This window comes from Scyliorhinus torazame, chromosome 2, assembly GCF_047496885.1.
Source record: "Scyliorhinus torazame isolate Kashiwa2021f chromosome 2, sScyTor2.1, whole genome shotgun sequence".
Taxonomy (NCBI): Eukaryota; Metazoa; Chordata; class Chondrichthyes; order Carcharhiniformes; family Scyliorhinidae; genus Scyliorhinus; species Scyliorhinus torazame.
The window spans coordinates 259439526-259463918 of NC_092708.1; the positions used below are offsets into that span (position 1 = coordinate 259439526).

The 24393-nt window shown below is 50.0% G+C and overlaps 1 long non-coding RNA gene across 1 annotated transcript in view; it reads right to left on the bottom strand.

The window, feature by feature from the left end:
- LOC140397972 (uncharacterized) overlaps positions 1 to 22410 on the bottom strand; it is a 45676-nt gene extending 23266 nt beyond the window's left edge. The window contains exons 1-2 of the long non-coding RNA XR_011937363.1: positions 22277 to 22410; positions 21927 to 22118 (exon numbers count right to left, since the gene is read on the bottom strand). This is a non-coding gene — a long non-coding RNA (uncharacterized lncRNA). The remainder of the gene's footprint in view (positions 1 to 21926; positions 22119 to 22276) is intronic.
- Positions 22411 to 24393: the final 1983 nt, after the last annotated feature.

A 24393-nucleotide genomic window follows, 5' to 3' on the forward strand; every position in this document is an offset into this window, starting at 1 on the left:
CTCCGCATTCAACACCGTAATCACAGCCAAGCTCATATCAAAGCTCCAAAACCTAGGGCTTGGCTCCCCACTCTGTAACTGGTTCCTCGATTTTCTGACCAACAGACCACAATCAGTAAAAATGAACCTGTGCATCGGGTTGCTCAAGATGCGGTTCCATTGCCTGGAATGCTCTGGCGGGGCTCTACAGTACATCCCCCAGAGGGTCTCCAGCTTTCTGCTGGTCTGGTGTGCCCTCCACAATCTGGCACAGCAGCGGGGCGAATGAGGAGGAAGGCCAGGTGGGGCTAGAGGATGAGACCGACGAGGAGCCGGAAGGTAGAGGACGGGCGGCGGCACGGGTCCAGCATACAAGGAGGACCAGGGAGGCCCTCATCATCTCCAGATTCTCATGCAATGAGGCTGTGTCCATTAGCTCAACACCCCGCCTTCACCTCTCCTCTCCCCCATCGCACTGCCCCTTCCCCGATCACCCTGTTCCCCCCTCCAAGGATCTGTGTAACATCCCTCCAGAGTGATGGGCCTGTGTCAGCACTGTCAGCAGGTCCCTATACAAGGCAGGAGAGTGATGATAACTCTGTGAGGAAAGCTCTGGTGCTCCTCAGGATCTGATATAATCTGACTCCTATCTTTCTGCCCACAGCATGTCACACTCATCCTCATGACGGAGTCTGCAGCAGGGATCTTTGATCTTGGAGTGGCGCAAGGGTGGGTAGGCTGGAGGGGGGTTTGGAGGAGAGTGAGCGGTGGTGGGGGGAACAGGGATTGGGTGCAGGGAGGTCCGCTGTGAAGACTAAAGTCACAGAGGCTTCACATGTATCGAGCATGAAATGGTTTAATGGTGAACATTTTAATATGACAGATTTTCATTCCCCCTAGCTACACATAGTGACCTCACCAGTGCCCACTCAGTTCTCCTCACTCTTCTTGATTTTCTCTGGCCCTGTGCTACATCTGGGTGTGTCCCGAAGACGTTCATCAGAGATGATGGCAGCCTGCTGCTTTCTGTGCCCTGTGGCCTTTGAGCCCTTGGCAGACGTCGTCTGGAAGGCCTGGTGCCGAGTGGCCTGGCCAACTTACCAGTGTCCCTGGCATCACCGTGCCACCCTGTTCTACCCGCTGTCCTTGAAATCCGCCGGTGTCATGAGGGAGGGGGATTCAGGAGAACTGGAGACCGCCGTAGTCTCCTTGGTGGCAGACCCCAGGTTGGCCCCCAGCGCTTCCTCCTCCCTGAGGGTGCCCGTAGAGCCCTGGGGGACTCCATGGGACACAGGGGCAGCTGGAGTGAGTTCCAGAAGCCACTCAGTCATTTGGGTCTGCCAGTCCTGGAGGCCTACTATTGTCTGAACCATGGTGTTAACGCCATCAGCGATGCTCCTCAGTGACTGGACCATGATCTGGAGTGACTCAGAATGTCTTCCTGTATCTGGGACACGTCCCTCAGTAACTGGGACATGATGTTGAGACCCTCAGCCATGAACGTCACAGACTGAGCCATGCCTTAGACACTCTTTTGTTACCTTACTGTAGTGTGTTTGGTAGCACTACTGTATGTAACATGCGTTACTCAATCCAGTTGCTGCAGAGGCTTTCTGCAGCTTGGTGAAGAAAGCTCAAAGTCGTCCAGAGGTATTGAAAGGTTTATTGAGTAACAGAATTTAACAACTGTGTGAGTTCTTACTTTAAGATCAATACCAGTAGAAAGGTTATAACGTTTATATACAGTAGCTATGTCTGACCACACTAGTAGCCCTGAGCTAGATCTATGCTCCTGCTCGCGTCACAGTCTAATCACCAAGAGAGGCAGAGAGCTGCTTGCGCCTGCTTTTATACCCACCAGTGCTGCCCCCTAGTGATCTTTCGATTTCCCATTAACCACTTATGTATATACCAATGTAAAGATCACTACATCCCCCCCTTTTTTTTCTTTTTTTTAACATAGTTTCAGTGTTGTTACTAGAATGGAACAAACATAGTTGGTATCGTGTGCAAGTGCATTACAGAAATCAATGATTGCATCAGTCCAATGTTCACAGGTTCAGACGGTTGGGTGTACATCTGATTCGAGCTGATGTCCTAAGTGGGCATGGAGACACTGAGGTTTTACTGTCCGTCAGTTCACCGGCTGATGGTGTCAAGTGTTGTTGAGTGAGTGAGCCCTGTAGATTTAACGTCGGAAAGACAGGTTCAGGAAGTGGAACCTTTAGCAGGCCTCGTCGATTGCGTCTGAACAGCACACCTTCGTCGGACTTTACAATGTATGATCGTGGCGCTGCTTGTCGTAGCACTGTTGCCACGTTGGGCCATCCTCCACCTGGGTGTCGCAGTCGAACCATGTCATTGACCGCTAATGGTTGCAGCGATTTTGCATGCCGGTCATAGTGCTGCTTTTGTTTGTGACATTGGTGTTGTATCTTATCAAGCACTTGTGAGTGATCCGGATTGCTAAAGTGTAATGCTGCTCGGTTGTTCTCATGTCTCGATTGAAGAGCATTTGAGCTGGTGATAGCCCTGAGCTCAACGGTGATGATCTATATGATAGTAGAGCCAAGTGTATGTCGGAATTCGAGTCAGTGGCCTTGCTTATGAGTTGCTTAATAATGTGTACACCTTTCTCTACCCTGCCGTTGGATTGGGGAAAGTGTGGGCTCGATGTCACGTGTTTAAAGTTGTATTTCTTGGAGAATTCCATCCACTCCCAGCTCGCAAAGCAAGGACCATTATTGGACATGACTGTTTGTGGAATACCATGCCTCGAGAATGTTTCCTTGCAGGCTTTGATAACTGATTCGGACGTGAGATCCGGGAGTTTCATTACTTCCGGAAAGTTGGAGTAATAGTCAATGATAAGAACATAGGGCGAAATTTTCCGGTATTGGCGCGATGTCCGCCGACTGGCACCCAAAATGGCGCAAATTAGTCGGGCATCACGCCGCCCCAAAGGTGCGGAATGCTCCGCATCTTTGGGGGCCGAGCCCCAACCTTAAGGGGCTAGGCCCACGCCGGACGAATTTCCGCCCCGCCAGCTGGCGGAAAAGGCCTTTAGTGCCCCGCCAGCTGGCGCGGAAATGACATCTCCGGGCGGTGCATGCGCAGGAGCGTTAGCGGCCGCTGACGGCATTCCTGCGCATGCGCAGTGGAGGGAGTCACTTCCGCCTCAGCCATGGTGGAGACCGTAGCAAAGGCGGAAGGGAAAGAATGCCCCCACGGCACAGGCCCGCCCGCGGATCGATGGGCCCCGATCGTGGGCCAGGCCACCGTGGAGGCACCCCCCGGGGCCAAATCGCCCCGCGCCCCCCCCAGGACCCCGGAGCCCGCCCGTACCGCCTTGTCCCGCCGGTAAGATTGGTGGTTTAATCTACGCCGGCGGGACAGGCATTTTAGTGGCGGGACTTCGGCCCATCCGGGCCGGAGAATCGCGGGGGGGGGCCGCCAACCAGCGCGGCGCGATTTCCGCCCCCGCCGAATATCCGGTGGTGGAGAATTTGGCAACCGGCGGGGGCGGGATTCACGCCAGCCCCCGGCGATTCTCCGACCCTGCGGGCGGTCAGAGAATCTTGCCCCTGATGATAAGTTCGGTATAAACTTGCCTAGGAAGTTAATGAATCCAAGAAACCCGAGCACAGCTTTCTTGCTTCTTGGCTGCTGCATGTTCTGGATAGCCGCGATCTTTTCATTATCTGGCCTCAACCCTTGCGCTGATATACTGTCACCCAGGAAGGTCAGAGATGAGCGTGCAAAGGTGCACTTGGATTGGTTGAGTTTCAACCCAAATTGGTGAATTCTTTTGAAGACTTGTCTTAATCGAGCAATGTGGTCTTCCTCTGTCGTTGACCATATGATGTCATCGACATATACTCTGACACCTTCAATGCCCTCCGTCATCTGCTCCATGACTCTGTGAAAAATTTCGGATGCGGAGATGATCCCGAAAGGCATGCGATTATAGCAGTATCGTCCAAACGGCGTGTTGAACGTACGCAGCAGTCTGCTGGAATCGTCAAGCTGCTTCTGCCAGAAGCCTCGGGAAGCATCAAGTTTGGTGAAGATACGAGCGTTTGCCATTTCACATGTTATCTCCTCTCGCTTGGGGATAGGGTAGTGCTCTCTGCGAATGTTGTTATTTAGATCTTTGGGATGTAAACAGATTCTGAGGTCACCTGATGGCTTCCTGACACATACCAGCGAGCTGACCCAGTCAGTCGGCTGTGTGACCTTTGATATGATACCTTGAGATTGTAGGCGCAGGAGCTCTGATTTTAGCCTGTCCCACAAGGGAGCTGGTACCCTCCTAGGTGGATGAATGACAGGTTTTGCATGTTCCTAGAGCAGGATTTTGTATTTGTAAGGTAACGTACCCATGCCACGAAAGACGTCAGGATACTCGCTGAGCAGCAGCTGGATGCCATCGTCTAGTCGTGATGAGTCATTCGTGTGCATGAATATTCTCTGGACCAGCCGCAAGTCCTTGCAGGCTTCAGCACCGAACAGCGATGTCCTTTTGTCGTCCACGATCTCGAAGCGTAGGCCTTTCGTGACCCTCTTATTGACTACTTGTAGGTGGCATGTTCCTCTTGAGGTGATCTGGTTGCCATTGTAGTCTTTTAACTTGCATGCAGCAGGTATCATCTCATGTGTCCCTGGGATGAATGCGAGATCTTTGCTTGTCATCAAGTTTGCGACAAGCTTGAACGTAATTGGGAAGTTGTTCACTTGCACCATGGCGTTCCATTCACTTTTGGAGCCAATGACATTAACGTATTTTAGATTCGTGGTCGGCGTTTGAAGTTCCTCTGCCGAATCTATTATTCCGATGAAGTATATGTTCTCCCAGGAGTGGAAATCTTCGTGGTCGGAAAAACTTTCTTTTGGTGTTTGGTTTTCCGTAGTATCCACTTTGCGAACCTTGAAGTTTGCATGTTTCTGTGTTGGAGAGTGATATTTTGCTGTTGTCTTACACTGGGAGGTGAATTGATTCAGTTTGGATACTTTAAACATCTTTTCCCTTGTGCAGGACATTTCCCTTTTAAGTGGGCGTTGCCACTGCGGTAGCACGTCATGGACGTTCGTGACGTCATGCGTAGGAAGCAATTGCGCATGTGCGAATCGCTCCTCTGGCTGAGTTCGGTATTTTGCGTAGTGCACATGCGCAGCTTCTTGCGCATACGCAGAACAGGATCTCGTCGGGTCGCGTCTCTCTTGACTGTGCACATGCGCGTACATATTTGAATTGGAGCCGGTGGCCGGAAGAAGATGCCAGTGAGGAGAGGACACCATTTTAACTTCTTCCGCCTCGAGGAGGAATTTCTCCCCGTTTTTTTTCTGAAGAAACTCAAGGTACTGCTGTTTCTTTTGTTCTTGCGCTGTGCACTTTGCTATTGTGGTTTTTAGAGTTAGATAATTTTGTTGCATTAGTGATTCCCTTAACTTTTCATTGGAGATGCCATAGATTCATTGATTTCTGATGATGGAATCTGTTAAATCAGCATAGTTACAGCCTTGTGCTATTAATCTGAGCTCTGTGACAAAATTAGAGATTGTTTCGCCATTTTCTTTGGAACCTGTTGCGTAGGTTAAATCTTTCCAGGATTTCATTAGACTGTGTTTTACAGTGTTCTTCAAATTTTGCGAGTATCACTTGAAATTTAGTTTTGTCTTAATTTTCAACGTAAGTGAAAGAGTTATAAAAGTCTATAGCTTGCTGGCCTGCCCTTGCTAGTAGCAGCGCAATCTTTCTCTCGTCGGAGGCTGTGTTTAAGTCAGTAGCTGCCATGTATATTTGGAACTGCTGTTTAAACATTTTCCAGTTACTATTTAAGTTACCGGTAGTTTTCAGCTGCCGTGGAGCTTGCACGTGTTCCATTGCATCTAGGATCCAAATGCTGCGAAGTCTTCCACAGTCGAGCGGTCGGTACTTTAATTTCTGTTCTTTTTCTTTCTTTTCTCCAACCTAATCTAGCTAGGATTGTTCGTTTAAAGCCAGCCTGGTACCATCTTTTGTTATCTTACTGTAGTGTGTTTGGTAGCACTACTGTATGTAACATGCATTACTCAATCCAGTTGCGGCAGAGGCTTTCTGCAGCTTGATGAAGAAGGCTCGAAGTCGTCCAGAGGTATTGAAAGGTTTATTGAGTAACAGAATTTAGCAACTGCGTGAGTTCTTACTTTAAGATCAATACCAGTAGAAAGGTTATAACGTTTATATACAGTAGCTATGTCTGACCACACTAGTAGCCCTGAGCTAGATCTATGCTCCTGCTCTCGTCACAGTCTAATCACCAAGAGAGGCAGAGAGCCGCTTGAGCCTGTGCTGCCCCCTAGTGATCTTTCAATTTCCCATTAACCCCTTATGTACATACCCATGTAAAGATCACTACAGACACCACCATTCAAGGCACGGAAGCCATGCTCCAGGTTTTCCACTTTGATCGCCACCCTATCAGTGTTGACCTCGGTGCCACGCATTGCTAGCACCACCTCATGCGCCCGAAGGCTTTGGGACTCCTCCAATCGGTCATACAGTCACTGGAATGTCGCTGACACCTCCTCCTGAATGTCACGGCTCTTTTCTATCATCTGCATCAGCTCTGGGAGAACCTTGTCCTTAGGCTCCACATCGGGCTGGGACCCAGCTGGGTCCTTTGATCCAGCAGACCTCCAACTGCTGCTCCCTTGGATGTTCCTGCCTCCACCTCATGTGCATCAGCGGCTGTGTGATGCTCACCAGATATTGCCCCGAAGCCTATCCTCTAATGTTGGCCTGTCCCAAGATGTGTGTTTCTGCATTGGTGGAAGGTGCGAGTGATAGCTGTGATGCATCGCCGTTGTTCTCCGCGGAGCTCTCCTCCAAGATGTTCTCTTAGGTGGCAGTGGGGTACAACTCCGGATGGCCTGGCCTCATCAGATGGTGATCTTGCAAGACAATGGACATGCGGTAAGTGAAAGGGAAGGATATTTTGTGGGACATCAACAACTCTTGAGACAGATTATCTGGATGAAGGGACAGTGGATCCTCATCTCACTGGTACAGGCTGACGTTACTGTTGGTCACTGCTCTCCTCGGCAACCCGGTGGTTTCCAGGGCCTGTTCCTCATAGGGGTTGAGGACCCTGATCATTGGTATCCCACCCCATGTGTTCACCCTTTCCCTCTTATTATGGGTCGGGACTGATGCCAGGAGGTGGTAACCTTACCTTGCAGCTCGTAGGAGGTCATTCATCTTCCTCCTACATTGGGCGGTGGTCCTCCTGGTCATGCTGCCCGCACTCACTGTAGCTGCCTCTGCTTCCCAGGCATTGCTGACCCTGCTGCTGGTTCTCCAACCCCCTCAGGGGAACAGGGTGCCCCACCTCTCATCCACTGTGTTGAGAAGCCTGGCCAGGTTGGCATCCCCAAAGTGAGGAGCCAACCTTGTGTCTTGACTGGGAGTGAGTGCTGAGGGAGAGTTTAAAAGCAGCTCCCCCTTGCTAGCGAAGAGCAGCTGAGGCGTGAGTTGGGCGAATCAGACGGCAAGGGAGTCAGTCCTGGCCTAGATTCACGTGGGGGTTTGTTTTTTTCACTAAGTGTGGGTGAATACAGGTCGCAATCCCGCCATTACAGCCGGCCCAATACACCCTGCCAAACCCGCCCAAAATGACACTTTTATGAGGGAATTGCGCCCCAAGCTGTCTTGGGGTACGCACTTGGCAGTGGATCTGATGCACTGAGCATTTCTCTACTTCTATTGGGTTCTATCTGCCTGTTTCACTCCCGAGAGATATGTGCAGGATTCCAATGGATCCGAACAGGAAACATTCCTCAACTGGAAGCCTGGAAAACACCACATCATTCCAACTGCAAGCATCTCACATGTTTCTGTCTCTGGCCATGTGTGCCTTGCAGAACTGTGATTACTGGCAGTCTTTGAATCAAGGCTTCAATAAGCTCTCTGTGAAAAGAATCAATCACAAATCTGTAGCAGGGCCCAGAGGCTGACAGCAAAGTAAAAGATAATGAATTGTGAAGGGCAGAGGGGCTTAATCAGAAGTTCTTTAACACTGATGCGCTAAGCGCCATAAACACACCCATCCTCATTATCCATGCATTGCTCAGAATGAACAAGGCAAGACGTTGTTTGTCAATATGAATGATGCCTCCAAGTTGTAGCCTGATGTTTTATCGTTTGTTTGAGTAGGGTGGGAGAGGGCAATGAGAAACTGGAACAAAGGAACTATTTAAAACAGGCAAAAATCTACAGCTGGGCACAAGCAATACAAAACATAAGAGAGTGCAATTCTGCAATGCCAGCTCCTGTGTTGGTCCTACACAGAAATGTAATTTAATTTATGGCCTGCAGCTGTGGTTGTCAGGGAAACAGCCACTGAAGACTTTGCTCACAGTTCTGCCTGGTTGCTGGAGGAAAGATGCAATCTCTCCGAGGATCAGGCCCCAGTCCCACAAGTGCTCCATGTTTTACCAGAAGAGGTTAGGCAGCCTTTATTGATGATGTGGAGGAATGCCATCCTGTCAGAATAAAACCGGCCGCATTTCTTCCATTCAGGGGCCTGGGCTTCCAAAATGGAACAATTTTGGCTTAGTGCCAAACTCCAATGCGGTCTTCTCCCATCTCCCGGCCATAAAATGCAGTGTACTGAATCTACATCGTGGGTCACCAATATGCCATACCAGGCCTACTTCTCTAATCAACACTCCCATAACACTTGGAGTTAATAGGCCTCCAAATGGCCCTGGAGCAAAGGGTCGTCTTCAGAAGGTTCTCCCCAATTTGATGATGTAGATAATTATTTTTTTCAGTCCCATCGTCCTTAATAGATCCAGTGTTTCTCCCACTGTGGCTTAGAAGATAGCGCCCCTGACTCAGTCAGAAAATCCAGTCCCACTCCAGAGCCTTCGTACAAAAATCAAGGCTGACACTCCAGTGCAGTACTGAATAAGTACTACACTTTTGGATGTGCCAACTTTTGAATAAGTATTAATCAAGATCCAGTCTGCCCATTTTGGTGAACATAAAAGATCCCATGATATTATATTGAAGAAGAGGATAGCACAGTGACACAGTGGTTAGCACTGTTGCGTCACAGAGCCAGGGACACAGGCCTTGGGTGACTGTGTGGAGTTTGTACAATCGTCCCGTGTCTGCGTAGGTTTCCTCCGGGTGCTCCGATTTCCTCCTACAGTCCAAAGATGTGCGGGTTAGATGGATTGGCTATGCTAAAATTGTCCCTTAGTGTCCAAAGATGTGCAGGTTAGGTGGGGTTATGGGAATGCGGGCGTGACTCTAGGTAAGGTGCTCTTTCATAGGGTTGGCATGGATTCAAACAGCCCAGTGACCTCCTTGTGCATTGTAGAGATTCTATGCTTCTAAGATTCTATGAAGAGGAGGGGTGATATCCCTGGGATATTTATTCAGTCAGCATCAGGTCCATCTGCAAGCATGACTCCAACCTTCCAGTCACTTGCCATTTAGCTCAAAATCTTGCTCTCATTCCCACGTGTCCATCCTGGGTCTGCTGTAATGTCCTAGTGATGCCCAACACACACTGGAACACCTCAACTTCCAATGCTGATGTTACAGCCTCAATAATGGGTTCAACAACTTTAGACTGGGAACTTTCCCTTCCATCTTGACCCCCTTTTTGTTTTGTTTTTTTGTTTCCTTAGTTTGACCCAATACAATCCCACTTCTCTCCCACGAGGCAACGTGTCCCTTGGTTTTCAGTCTTACTTCTATTGAGCAGGAACCTTTGTTTTCCTGTTAACACTTTCTGCTATCCTACCTTTTTGCCACAATTAGCACTTCTTCAATCCTAATGGCACCATGAACACCTTCTTTGTCTTATGTCCATGACACCTTTGTCAATCTCTCCTTTGCTTCAATCTATCCCTGTCCTTCTATTCTGCCCCACCTCCTCCGCCTGCTTTCCAACTATATCATTCAATGGTCGCGATCTTCCGGCCACACTGCACTGGAAAAGCAGCTCTCCATGGCGCAGCGTGGCCGGTGAAAGACGAGAGACCCCACTCCCTGGGATCTACCACCTCATGAGATTCAACGCAATCTTGCGAGACATTGCGAACCCGACCCACAATGGGCGGGATCAGGTTTGGGAAATCTGCATATTAGAGCGAGGCAGTAAGCCTCACTCTAATGTGCAGATTCCCGAGGTACCTGAGGTTTTGGGATTCAATCCCTTCGCCTTGGGGGCCTCGGGTGAGCGCTGTTTGCTGCTGGTCCCCACAAATGAGGACCAGCTGAATGGCACTCGTTGGGAGGGTCTCGAAGGTGTCAGAGTCCTCCAGCTGCATACCCTTTGGGCAGGGTGGTGCCCTGGCACTGCTAAGATGCCCAGCTGGCATTTTTTGTGCCTGTGTGATCAGGCATGGGTTGCCTGGTGTGGGTATTGGGGGAGGCTGGGGGGAGGTTGGGGATTTTTTACGGGACTTGGAGATCAGGGGTGAGATTCTCCGACCCCCTGCCGGGTCGGAGAATCGCCGGGGGCTGGCGTGAATCCTGCCCCCACCTGTTGCCGAATTCTCCGGCACCAGATATTCGGAGGGAATCGCGTCGCGCCGGTTGGCGGGCCCCCCCGCGTGATTCTCCGGCCCGGATGTGCCGAAGTCCCACTGCTAAAATGCCTGTCCTGCCGGTGTAGATTAAACCACCTACCTTACCGGCGGGACAAGGCGGCGCGGGTGGGCTCCAGGGTCCTGGGGGGGAGGGCGCGGGGCGATCTGGCCTTGGGGAGTTCCCCCACGGTGGCCTGGCCTGCGATCGGGGCCCACCGATCCACGGGCGGGCCTGTGCTGTGGGGGCACTCTTTTCCTTCAGCCGGTCTCCACCATGGCGGAAGCGGAAGAGACTCCCTCCACTGCGCATGCGCGGGAATGCCGTCAGCGGCCGCTAACGCTCCCACGCATGCGCCGCCCGGAGATGTCATTTCCGCGCCAGCTGGCGGGGCACCAAAGGCCTTTTCTGCCAGCTGGGGGTGCGGAAATTCGTCCGGCGAGGGCCTAGCCCCTCAAGGTTGGGGCTCGGCCCCCCAAGATGCGGAGCATTCCGCACCTTTGGGGCGGCGTGATGCCCGACTGATTTGCTCCGTTTTGGGCGCCAGTCAGCGGACATCGCGCCGATACCGGAGAATTTCGCCCCAGGATGCCATTTAAAAACGGAATCCCAATCTCTTGCTACAATGGGGAGTTCCAGCAAGTGGAGCTCCCCAGTGTAAATAACGGAGCTCTGTGCGGCCTCGGCCGCGTGTTCCCCGTTTCGGCCCCTTACTCAAAGCGAGTCACTGCGAGTGCCGGGAAACACACGGCTAAACACACTCGCTCGGGGACTTTGTTCTCTTTTGGGAAAATTGCGCCCTTTGGGGCGGCGCCATGCCCGTCTGATTTGCGCTGTTTTGGGCGCCAGTCGGCGGACATCGTGCCGTTTCCGGAGAATTTCGCCCCTGGTCGTAGATTTAGCTGGGGTCAATAAGGCGTTCAAGGAATTCTACAGCAGACTGTACGAGTCGGAACCCCTAGCTGGGCCGGAGGGGATGAGGCAATTCTTAGGGAGGCTGAAGTTCCCGAAGGTTGATGAAGACTTGGTAGAAGGGCTGGGGGCCCCGATTGAGTTGGGAGAGATAGCAGACAGGCTGAAGGCCATGTAATCAGGTAAAGCCTCGGGACCGGATGGGTACCCCGTGGAGTTTTACAAAAAGTTCTCTGGGATACTGGGGCCACTGCCGATGAGGACATTCAATGAGGCAAGGGAGAGAGGGGGGCTTCTCCCGACGATGTCATAGGCCACGATCTCATTGATCCTGAAGCGGAATAAGGACCCGGAGCTATGCGGGTCCTACAGACCGATCTCCCTACTAAATGTAGACGCCAAACTGTTGGCTAAGATCTTGTCCTCAAGGTTTGAAGACTGCGTTCTGGACGTGATTGAGGAGGACCAGACGGGAATTGTTAAGGGGAGGCAGTTGGCGGCCAATGTAAAAAGGCGGTTGAATGTAATTATAATGCCCCCTGAGGGTAGGGACCTAGAGGTAGTGGTCGAAATGGACACAGAGAAGGCATTTGACCAGGTGTAATGGGATTATCTGTGGGCGTTACTGGGGCGGTTTGGATTTGGGCGGGGCTTCATTGACTGGGCCAGGCTGCTGTATCAGGCGCCCGTGGCAAGTGTTCGGATGAACAGTCTCACTTCGGGCTATTTTGGGCTGCACCGGGGGACAAGGCAGGGATGCTCCCTCTCCCCGCTGTTGTTCGCACTGGCCATAGAACCGCTGGCGATTACGTTGAGAGCCTCAAGAGGCTGGAAGGGACTGGTCTGAGGGGGGGTGGGGGGGAGGGTGGAACACAGAGTCTCGCTACACGCGGACGATCTGCTCTTATATGTGTCGGACCCATTGGAAGGGATGGAAGAAATTATGGGGATTCTGGGGGATTTTGGCAGGTTTTCGGGGTATAAATTGAACATGGGGAAAAGCGAGATGTTTGCGATCCAGGCAAGGGGGCAGGAGAGGCGATTGGGGGAGCTGGCGTTTAGAGTGGTAGGGGGAAGCTTCCGGTACCTAGGCATCCAGGTGGCACGGAAATGGGAACGGCTGCACAAACTTAATCTGGCCCGACTAGTAGACCAAACGAAGGAGGATTTTCGGAGGTGGGACGTGCTCCCATTGTCACTGGCTGGGAGGTTACAGACAATGAAAATGACGGTTCTCCCGAGATTTCTGTTTGTGTTTCAGTGTCTCCCATCTTTATTCCTACAAGGTGATCTAGGGATTTGTATGGGCGGGTAAGACCCCGCGAGTTAAAAAGGGGATTTTGGCGGGGTGGCACTTCCGAACTTTAGTAATTATTACTGGGCGGCAAATATAGCCATGATTAGGAAGTGGATGGGAGGGGGAGGGGGGGGGGGTTCGATGTGGGAGCGAGTCAAGGCAACATCTTGTAAGGGCACTTGTCTGGGGGCATTGGTAACGGCGCCTCTGCCGTTCCCGCCAGCACGCTACTCCACCAGCCCCGTGGTGGTGGCGGTCCTGAGAGTCTGGGGGCAATGGAGGAGACATGTGGGAGCAGAGGGAGCATCGGTCTGGTCCCCAATTTGCAATTTGCCCCGGGGAGGTTAGATGGAGGGTTCCGGAGGTGGCAGAGAGCAGAGATCGAGAGGATGGGTGATATGTTTATAGAGGGGAGCTTTCTCAGCTTGAGGGAGCTAGAGTTGAAATTTGAACTGACGGGAGGGAATGAATTTAGGTACCTGCAGACGCGAAACCTCCTACGCAGGCAAGTCTCAACATTCCCGCTCATACCACCAAGGGGGATACAGGACAGGGTAGTTTCCAGAGCGTGGGTGGGAGAAGGGAGCGTTTCGGACATTTAGAAGGAGCTAATGGGGTCAGAGGAAACGCAGACTGAGGAGCTGAAACACAAATTGGAAGAGGAGTTAGGTGGAGAGTTAGAGGATAGTCTCTGGGCGGATGCGTTGAGTAGGATCAATGCATCCGCAACATGTGCCAGGCTCAGCCTGATACAATTCAAGATCGTTCACTGGGCTCACATGACTCGAATAACGACGAGTCAGAATACAGGAGGGAGATAGAGACCCTAGTGGAGTGGTGCAGCGACAACAATCTATCCCTTAATGCCAGCAAAACTAAAGAGCTGGTCACTGACTTCAGGAAGCAAAGTACTGTACACCCCCCTGTCAGCATCAACGGGGCTGAGGTGGTTAGCAGTATCAAATTCCAGGGGGTGCACATCACCAAAAATCTGTCCTGGTCCATCGAAGTCGAAGACCCGGGAATCCAGGAGGAAAAACAGGCAGACGTTCTGGCCTTTGCTTCCCTGGTAGCCTGGAGACGGATATTATTAGCTTGGAGGGACTCAAAGCCTCTGAAGTAGGAGACCTGGTGATCTGACATGGCTAGCTTTCTCTGTCTGGAGAAAATCAAGTTCGCCCTGAGAGGGTCAATGTTAGGGTTCGCCCGGAGGTGGCAACCGTTCGTCGACTTCTTTAGGGAGAATTAACCGTCCCGTCAGCAGAAGGGGGGGAGGGGGGGGGGGGCATGGGGGTAGTTTAGGAGGCTAGAAAAGGTGGGACGGTGAGAGAGGAAAACGGCTTTTGCACTATGTTTATATTTGTATGTACATTGTTTTTTTTTGCCACAGTTATAAAACCATAAATATCTCAATAAAATGTTTCTTTAAAAAATGGTTAGCCCATTGTGGGGCACCCCCATGCCATCGGGTAACCTCCGGGCTGCCAGCAAAATTGAGCATTCCACCGGCGGAGAATCTCGGGAGAACCGTCATTTTCATTGTCTGTAACCTCCCAGCTAGTGACAACGGGAGCACGTCCCACCTCCGAAAATTCCATCTGCTTCCAGTCCGTTAATCAATGCTCTATCCATGTCAATATAGTATCCCCAATTCCATGAATCCTTCTCTCGCATATGAACCTTTTACATGGTCACCTTGTCAAATGTCTTTTGAAAATCCAAATATGCTACTTTTACCGGTTCCCCTTTATTTATACTACCAGTTACATCTTTAAAAAATTCTCTAATAGATTTGTCAAACCTGGAATTCTATTTTGTAAAACCAGGTTGACTTTGGTCATGCTGTGATTTTCAAAGTGGATTGTTGAGATTTCCCCAATTATGAATTGCAACATTTTCTGATGACTGGCCTCTAGTTTCCTGTTTTCTCTAGCCCTCATTTCTAGAAAAGCAATGTTAGATTTGCAAACTTCAAATCTGCAGAGACATGAACTGGAGTATTCGAACTGAGCAGTTGAAGTAGCAAACCTGAAATGAACAGTTGAACTGGAATACCTGAATTAGAAAACCCAAACTAGAACACTGGAGTTAGAATAGCTGAACTGGAATAACTGAACAAAAACATTTGGATTGGAATACTTGAACTAAAATATCCAGATTAGAGGGCTGGATTCTCCGATCTTCAGACTAAGTGCCGACATCAGCAGGGGAACCATGGCGTTTTACGACAGAAAAAAAGGCTCAACAGCTGCACCGATTAAGCTACTTTAAATGAGCTAGCACCATCAATACGTGGAACACAATCAATTCCATGCAAAACGGCGGCAGATTCGCTGGGTCCGTGATTTGCGCACGAGGCTCACACGCCGCAGCCGCACTTAAACAATCCATGCCTCCACACACACCGTCCCAGCCAACAAGGTGGCTGGAAGGGGAGCAGCGAAACGGTTCAGGGACGCTGAGCTCGACACCCTCATGGACGCCATGGAGGAGAGAGGGATGACCATGTACCCCGGCCCGGGAGGAAGGCCACCAGGCGCCGCTGTTTGCCTTGCTTGGGGCAGGTGGCCATGTGCAACGCCGCGCATGCAGTGCTGGAAGAAACTCCACGACCTCCTCAGGGCGGCCAGGGTGAGTAGGCATTGCCGTGTCCCTGCAACTAACCCTGCCCTCTTCCCAAACACCCGCAACACGGCCCCTCCCCCCCTCAGGGAACAGCTGAACCCCACATGCCAGCACCCATGCCATCTGCCTTGGCCGGGTACCCTGGACTCTGAAGCCACCATCTACCCAACCCCTGGACTGCATGCATCAGAACCTCTAATGGTTGTGCTATTTGTGCCCCCCCCCCACCGAGGACAGAGGACAAGGCCGCGCACAATCGCCGGGAGCGGGGGAAAACTGGAGGGGGACCACCGGAACTGTGGCCCCTCACCATGCCCGAGCAGAGACAACAGGACGTGGTCGGCTGCCCGGAGGAAAGGGAAGTCGTCGAGGCGGAGTTAGGCGGCGGGCGAGGAAGTGAGACCCTGCTTAGTTGCGGATCCCCGTGACATATGTGTGCCCTCTCACACCTCCACCCCTTCACCACCCCCCCCACCCCCTCAAGCCCGTCCCCTCAACTCCGCCTCCCCGGCCCGCTGTCTCATCATACATCTCGACAACATACATCTCGACAACAAGGACTCCTACATCAGACTCCTATATATTGACTACAGCTCCGCCTTCAACACCATAATCCCAGCAAAGCTCATATCAAAGCTTCAAAACCGAGGACTTGGCTCCTCACTCTGTAACTGGACTTTCTGACCCACAGATCACAATCAGTGAGAATAAACAACAACACCTCCTCCACAATAGTCCTCAACACCGGCGCCCCGCAAGGCTGCGTACTTAGCCCCCTACTCTACTCCCTGTACACACACGACTGTGTGGCAAAATTTGGTTCCAACTCCATCGACAAGTTTGCTGACAATACGACCATAGTGGGCCAGATCTCAAATAACGATGAGTCAGAATACAGGAGGGAGATAGAGAAACTAGTGGAGTGGTGCAGCGACAACAATCTCTATCTCAATGCCAGCAAAACTAAAGAGCTGGAAATTGACTTCAGGAAGCAAAGTACTGTACACACCCCTGTCAGCATCAATGGGGCCGAGGTGGAGATGGTTAGCAGTTTCAAATTCCTAGGGGTGCACATCTCCAAAACTCTGTCCAGGTCCACCCACGTCGATGCTACCACCAAGAAAGCACAACAGCGCCTATACTTCCTCAGGAACTAAGGAAATTCGGCATGTCCACATTAACCCTTAGCAACTTTTACAGATGCACCATAGAAAACATCCTATCTGGCTGCATCACAGCCTGGTATGGCAACTGCTCGGCCCAGGACCGCAAAAAACTTCAGAGAGTCGTGAACACCGCCCAGTCCATCACACAAACTTGCCTCCTATCCATTGACTCCATCTGATCTGTTCCCTGTAAGAACACTGTTCACGACGCCCTATGCTGCTCTTGCACATGTATTTGCTTTGTTTGGCCCCTTGTTCCGCACTGTAACCAATCACTGTTTTGTCGATGTACCATTGTCAATGTTCTCTGTTGATTATTCTTTTGTCTACTATGTACGTACTGTGTACGTTCCCTCGGCTGCAGAAAAATACTTTTCACTGTACTTCGGTACATGTGACAATAAATCAAATCAATCAATCAATCTACACCTCCCGCTACCTGGGGAAAGCGGGCAGCATAATCAAAGACCCCTCCCACCTACTTACTCACTCTTCCAACTTCTTCCATCGGGCAGGAGATACAGAAGTCTGAGAACACGCAGAAACAGACTCAAAAACAGCTTCTTCCCCACTGTTACCAGACTCCTAAATGACCCTCTTATGTACTAGCCTCATTAACACTACACCCCTGTATGTTTCACCCGATGACAGTGTTATGCAGTTACATTGTGTACCTTGTGTTGCCCTATTATGTATTTTCTTTTATTTCCTTTTCTTCTCATGTACTTAATGATCTGATGAGCTGCTCGCAGAAAAATATTTTTCACTGTACCTCGGTACACGTGACAATAAACAAAATCCAAATCCAAATACGACATGTCGTCTTGTGTCCTGCAGGACCTGCCAGAGATGGGGGCCGGTCCATCCGGTGCCCCCCGCCCCCAGCCTGTGCCAGATCCGGTGCCCCCCCAGACAGTCGAGCACTGACGGGGAGAGCAGCCTGAATACCCGCCCTCTGCCCGAGACTCAGGACACCCCAGACCTTGGATCGGAGGAGGATGCGGACTTTCTGTAACAACTGACCCCTACACCCTGCACCATCCTAGAGACTATCACCTTGGATGGGCACATTAGTGAAAGGATTCCTGGGACAGTATCTGGTGCACACCACTCATTGCAGTCCGGTACAGCAGGTGGAGGTAGGAGCAGCCGAGGGCCAGACAGTCGGAGGGCAGGCCGGCCCCAGCAACCAGCTGCCATCCAGATGGGTCCTGGGCTCCTGGAACATCCAGTCCTAGCCACAGTGCAGATGCAGCCAGAGACCCAGGGACCACAAGGGTGGATGATGACCACGTGCAGGAGCAGGGTGTGATGCTGCTCATGCGTGCCACCCAGGCCGACAACGCACGGGTGTCATCCGTGGTAGAGGCATTTGGGGCGACGGTTTTGACTATGGATCAGCGCGTCCAAAGCCTGGGGCATTCTGTGCAGGTGGTGGCCGAGGCCCAGGACAGGGCTGCCCTCTCACAGGCAGCCATGTGCCAGAGCCACCTGGACATTGCAGCGGCGCTCCTCAGCATGGCCCAGTCACAGCAGGCCATGACTGGGAACGTCCAATGTAGCCATCTATGATGGCCACCTGCAAAGGACCATGGGAATTATGGCCAACCCAGGACTCAGACAGATACATAGCCTATGTGTATCTAAAACACAGGTAACGAGACCTGACCAAAACCCCCGCTCGTTTACATTTCAATGGCCCATTTTCCCAGGACAATAGAACTCCAATCAAGCAACCGGTACAGCCACAGACTGATCGGCGCCACTCCCTTTACGCAGAAAGCACAACTGCCAAGGTCAATGACCGCTAAGGACCCACCCAGCCACCAAGGCACAAGCCCCTTTATTAGCCGAAATTGTAGACAGTGATCAGAGCCCTGTCGAACTACTGGGTCCAAGGTTAAGGACCGCCCCAAAGAGCGTGAAATCCCAGAGGGATAAAAGAGAACACAGCCATGGGTTCTATCTCTTGTGGATCCGGCCTGTGCCACCCAATTGCAGCAGGAACAGCCAGCCAAGTTCAAGACCAACGATTGCTACCTGACGGATGAGCCCAGCAGAGACAGAGCCACTTTCTTCAAATCAGCCAAGTGAAATCCAGATAAAGGCCTTATCCATTTGCACAGTGCCGGTCGCCCTGAAGTTAAATATAGGTTATTGTAGCTGATAGGTGTAGTTTAACTTGTAGTCGATATTGTGTTTGCATGTTGAGATAACTCTTGTGTATGTAAATAAACCATCTTTTGAACTAACTAACTGGTTGTGTGGTCATTTGATCGATATAAGGGAAGGCTTGTGGTTCACCAAGATAAATAAATGGAGCAGCACCAGGCACTGGCTGGCGTGGCGCAGCGCAGACACTGGACGGGATGGCCCAGACCCAGAGGGAGGTGGCCCAGACCCAGAGGGAGGTGTCCCAGACCCAGAGGGAGGTGGCCCAGACCCAGTGGAGGTGGTCCAGTCACTGGTTGATGTGGCACAGACCCAGAGGGGCGCGGGGCGATCTGACTCCGGGGGGGTGCCCCCACGGTGGCCTGGCCCGCGATCGGGGCCCACCGATCCGCGGGCGGGCCTGTGCCGTGGGGGCACTCTTTCCCTTCCACCTCCGCCACGGTCTCCACCATGGCGGAGGTGGAAGAGACTCCCTCCACTGCGCATGCGTGGGAAACTGTCAGCGGCCGCTGACGCTCCCACGCATGCGCCGCCCGGGGATGTCATTTCCGCGCCAGCTGGCGGGGCAACAAAGGCCGTTTCCGCCAGCTGGCGGGGCGGAAATTCCTCCGGCGTCGGCCTAGCCCCTCAATGTTGGGGCTCGGCCCCCAAAGATGCGGAGCATTCCGCACCTTTGGGGTGGCGCGATGCCCGTCTGATTGGCGCCGTTTTGGGCGCCAGTCGGCGGACATCGCGCCGTTTCCGGAGAATTTCGCCCCAGATCTTGAATATCTCAATTAGGATAGCTGAATTAGAATTCCTGAACTAGAATACCTGCACTGGAATATTTCAGGCAGAATACCTGCACTAGAATGTCAGATCTTGATTTTCTCAAAAAATGGGTCCCTGGAAAAAAAGTTTGAAGAACACTGAACTAGAGTATCTGAATTAGAATACCTGAGCTAGAATACCTGAACTACAGTGCATCAACTAGAAGAACGGCATTAGAATACCTGAAATAGTGTACCTGAATTTGAATTCTTGAACTAGAATACTTCATTAGAATACATGAATTAGAATAACTGCACTAGAATACTTCATCTAGAATACCTCAATTAGAATACCAGAACTTGAATATGTGCCCTAGAATATCTCAACGAGAATACCTGAATTAGAACACCAGAATTCGAAAATCCCGATAAGAATACCCGAATTAGAATGAGAATTTCTGAATTAGAATACTTCCAACAGAATACCTGAATTAGCATACTTGAACTAAAATTAATTAATTAGTATACCTGGATTAGAATATCTGATTTAGAATACCTGCACTAGGATATGTCAACTAGAACATTTGAAGTGGAATACCTGAACTAGAATATCTGGATGAGAATACAGGAACTTGAATATCTCAACTAGAATACCTGAATTAGAATTCCTGAACAGGAATATCTCAACCAGATTATCTGAATTGGAATACCTTAATTAGAATACCTGAATTAGAATACCTGAAGTATTCACTGGAATATCTCAACCAGAATACCTGAATTAGAATACCTGCACAAGAATATCTCAACTTGAATATCTAACGTAGAATATCGGAGATAGAGGGCGGGATTCTCTGACCGCGGGGCTGGGTCTAAGCATCGCTGGGCCGGGCGCGATTCACGCGATGACGCCCCGACACCGTTCCGAGAGGCCGCCGAGATAGCCCGAGTCCCACCGGCTCTGTTCACATGTGGTCTTACCCGACGGGACCTCGGCGTCCATCCTGCAGGGGTCGGCCTGGTGGGGGGGGAGGAGGGATCCGACCCCGGGGGTGGGGGGCCTCCACTGTAGCCTGACCCGCGTCCGGGGCCTACCGATCGGCGGGCCGGCTTCTCCTGGTGGGGCCTCTTTTACTCCGCTCCAGCCCCTGTAGCTCTCTGCCATGCTGCGTGGGGGCCGGCGCGGTGAAGGAAGCTACCGCGCATGCGCGAGTTCGCACCGGTCGCAGCGCGCATGCGCAGACCCGTGGCACCCGTTTGACGCCAGTATCGGCTGCTGGAGCAGCATGAGTCGCTCCAGTGCTGTGCTGGCCTCCTGTAACAGCCTCCCCGAACAGGTGCCGGAATGTGGCGACTAGGGGCTTTTCACAGTAACTTCATTTGAAGCCTACTTGTGACAATAAGCGATTTTCTTTTCATTTTTCATTTTCATAGGGCTCAAGGTCGCTGATCCTGGGGGCCTGTTGACACCGTCGTAAAACACGACGGCGTTTACGACGGCGTCAACACAGCCTCAGGATCGGAGAATCCTGCCCAGAATACCTGGGCTAGAATAGCTACACTATGCTATTACAAGTAGAATATCTCAACTAGCACATCTGAAGAGAATACCTGGATTTGCATACTTGTATTAGAATACTTGAATTAGAATACCTGCATTACAATAGCTCAACTAGAATAACGGCACTAGAATATCTCAAGTAGAATACCTAAACTAGTGCATCTGAATGAGAATTCCTGAATTAGAATACATGTCTACATGTACTAGACTACGTGAACCAGAATACCTGAACTAGAATGCCTGCATGAGAATAACTGAATTAGAATACCAGGATTAGTATACATATACTAGAATACCTGAGCTGGAATACCTGAATTACAATACCTGAACTCGCACATCTGAAATAGAGTAGCACAGTGATTAGCACTGTTGCTTCACAGCGCAGGGTCCCAGGTTCGATTGCCGGCTTTGATCACTGTCGGTGCGAAGTCTGCACGTCTCCCCGTGTCTGCGTGGGTTTCCTCCGGATGCTCCGGTTTCCTCCCACAAGTCCCAAAAGACGTGCTGGTTCGGTGAATTGGACATTCTGAATTCTCCCTCTGTGTACCCGGACAGGCGCCGGAATGTGGCGACTAGGGTATTTTCACAGAAACTTCATTGCGGTGTTAATGTAAGCCTACTTGTGACACTAATGAAGATTCTTATTATTATTAGTGTACTGCAATTAGAATATCTTAATGTGGAACACATGAACAAGAATACCAGAACTACAGTACCTTTTTGAGAATACCTGAACTAGAATACCTGAATGAGAATACCTGAACTAGAATACCTGGACTAAGATATTTGAACTGAAATACATGTTATTAAATAACAGTACCATTGTACCTTAACTGAAATATGTGCACTGAAATGTCTGGACTCGGGATGTTTACTTAATTACCTGGACGAAAACATGTTGATTGATTCAACTGCTGATCACCCACAATTTCTAAAACCCATCCGCTGACTTTTTGTTAGGCGAGAGTATCGAGCAAAAGCGAGTAAATGGAGTTGAGATGCATGTCAGCCATGATCGAAGTGAATGGCAGAGAACGCTCTGCAGGCTGAATAGCCGGCTGCTACATATAATATTCTGCAAATCAGGAAAGAGAGTAAACAATGTTAACAGAGCAACCTCCCACTGCTGTGGATCAACCACTTAGTTTGAGATTTTATAATGGTCTGCGTCTCCTTGTATTTTTTAACTGTTGGCAAATCTGTTTGAAAAATGAAATTCACATTTTGACTCACGTATGGCAGAGTGGATCCAGTTCCAGCAGTCTTCTGGAAACATTCCTGAGGTGGAGGTTAGGCAAAGGTCAATGAGATGCATGTATTACATACAGGCTCTCCTTTCATTTCAAAGCAACATTTGGCACTCCTTCATATTGTTTTCAAACACAGAGTTAAAACCCTTCCAGTCAGAAGGTCTGCTGACTTTTCATCCTGATATAAAAATACATAAAACTTGGAAAGCTAGCGAATGCTGCCCAACTCCTACGGCCTCTAAAATAAATCCCGAACATAATAAAAACAGCGCTGAATACGCCCAATGTGAGAAGGAATTAGGCTTAAAGTAAAGAGGGATTGTTATAATTCAAACTGGATGTGCACTCATCTGATCACTTTGAGTGCAAGGATGAAATGACATAAAGGCAGATTTTGATTTGATGGATTGAGTAGTTACTGGTTTCATGAGCTTTATTTTCTAGTCAGGTGTAGGGACATTGGACCCTCCCCCGTGTGGTGTTCTTTGTGTTGCTTATTCAGGATGGTTGGCGTAGTGTTCCACAAAGACCACATTATAGCTTTTACTGAAACAAAGCTATGATTTTATTTCCACTACGAAACTGGGTTTCGACACTTAGTCCTTATTAGAATACAGAATTGATCAATAACATCTAACGACACTCACCTACTGCTAATCTCGCTCACTGGTATAACTTTAATCTAACCTTCTCACATTAACTGCTCTGATGACCTTACCCTAGCTATCTCCTGCTTACTGATTCCCCAAGGTCTAGCATCACTGCTTTATAGAGTAGTAGCTGCAGCTCCCTCTCATGGCTATTCATGGTACTACATTAACTCTTGTAATGCTGATAGTTATGATAATACCACATCCCCTCCCTTTGTGAAATAAAATATTATTACAGTGGTTGTGATATTTTCTTTTATAACTAACCTAACAGTATTGCTATCTAAATTACTCGTAATTATCACTATCTTTCTTCTCATACAATACAGTATTTGTTTGCATTATTACAGTTACAACACTTAGATGAGAATAGGTTAAATTACAATCACAAGTTCAGTCTCTCTGGAGGTCGCCTTCTTCTGGTCGAATATCTCAGTGAAATATTCAAGGCATGAGATTGCTCTAGTCCATCCTCGGGTTGTGTTAGTGCTAAACTTGGATCTGGTAAGGCAATGTCCTTAAATATGTTGTCTCGTGGGACAATCTTTTCCCGTTGAGCTTGAACCTTGTGCTTGACACAAAGTAATGCTCATCTGTTCCTCTGAACAGTGCTCCTCGTTCTGTTCGCACCAGGTAGCATCTGGGTGCTACCTGTTTCAGAACTGTGGCAAGATTTGGCCAACCATCATCTGGATCTTGAATCCTCACAAAGTCCTCTTCGTCAAGCTCAGGTAAAGGCCTGGTATGTCTGTTGTACACCTCTTGTTGCATCTTCTTTGCCTTAGTCAGTTTTTCAATTATCTTCTTGTTTTCAGTTTCTGGACTGATGATCTGTGGTACCTTGCTATTTAAAGATTTCCATGGCTGGTAACCATGTGGGAATGTGGTCTGTAATGTGGTTTTGTAGTCTTCTCCCCAGCTGCATTTGTGGTGGTGACAGACCCGGACTGGTCCCAATTTCCCTTTGTTGCATGGTTTCCTGGCTCTGCTGATGCATCTGACAAGTAGGACACGCTTGCACATACTGATCGATCTCTTTGTTTATTCCTGGCCAATACACCGATTGTCTGGTTACCTACGACACTCCTCGACGCCTCGATGACCCTGTGAATCTGCTGCAGGATTCCTAGACGTAAACTGACAGGTATCACTATCCTGTCTCCTTTTAGCAGGACACCATCAATTATAGTCTTATCATCTCTTATGTCTTTAAAGGGTAATTTGCAACCAGCAGGCCATGCTTCTCTGATGTATTGTTTTACTTTCTGGAGCATAAAGTCCTTTTCAATTTCAGCTTTTATGGTCTGTAGTTTGCGATCAATTACTGGTAGTATCTCAGAAATTAAATGAGCTTGCGATTCCTCTATTCGGACGAACTCAGGTTCTAATGTTTCAGCATCAGTAGTTGCCCTGTTTTCTGATCTTTCAGCATCAGTCGAAGCAATGTTTT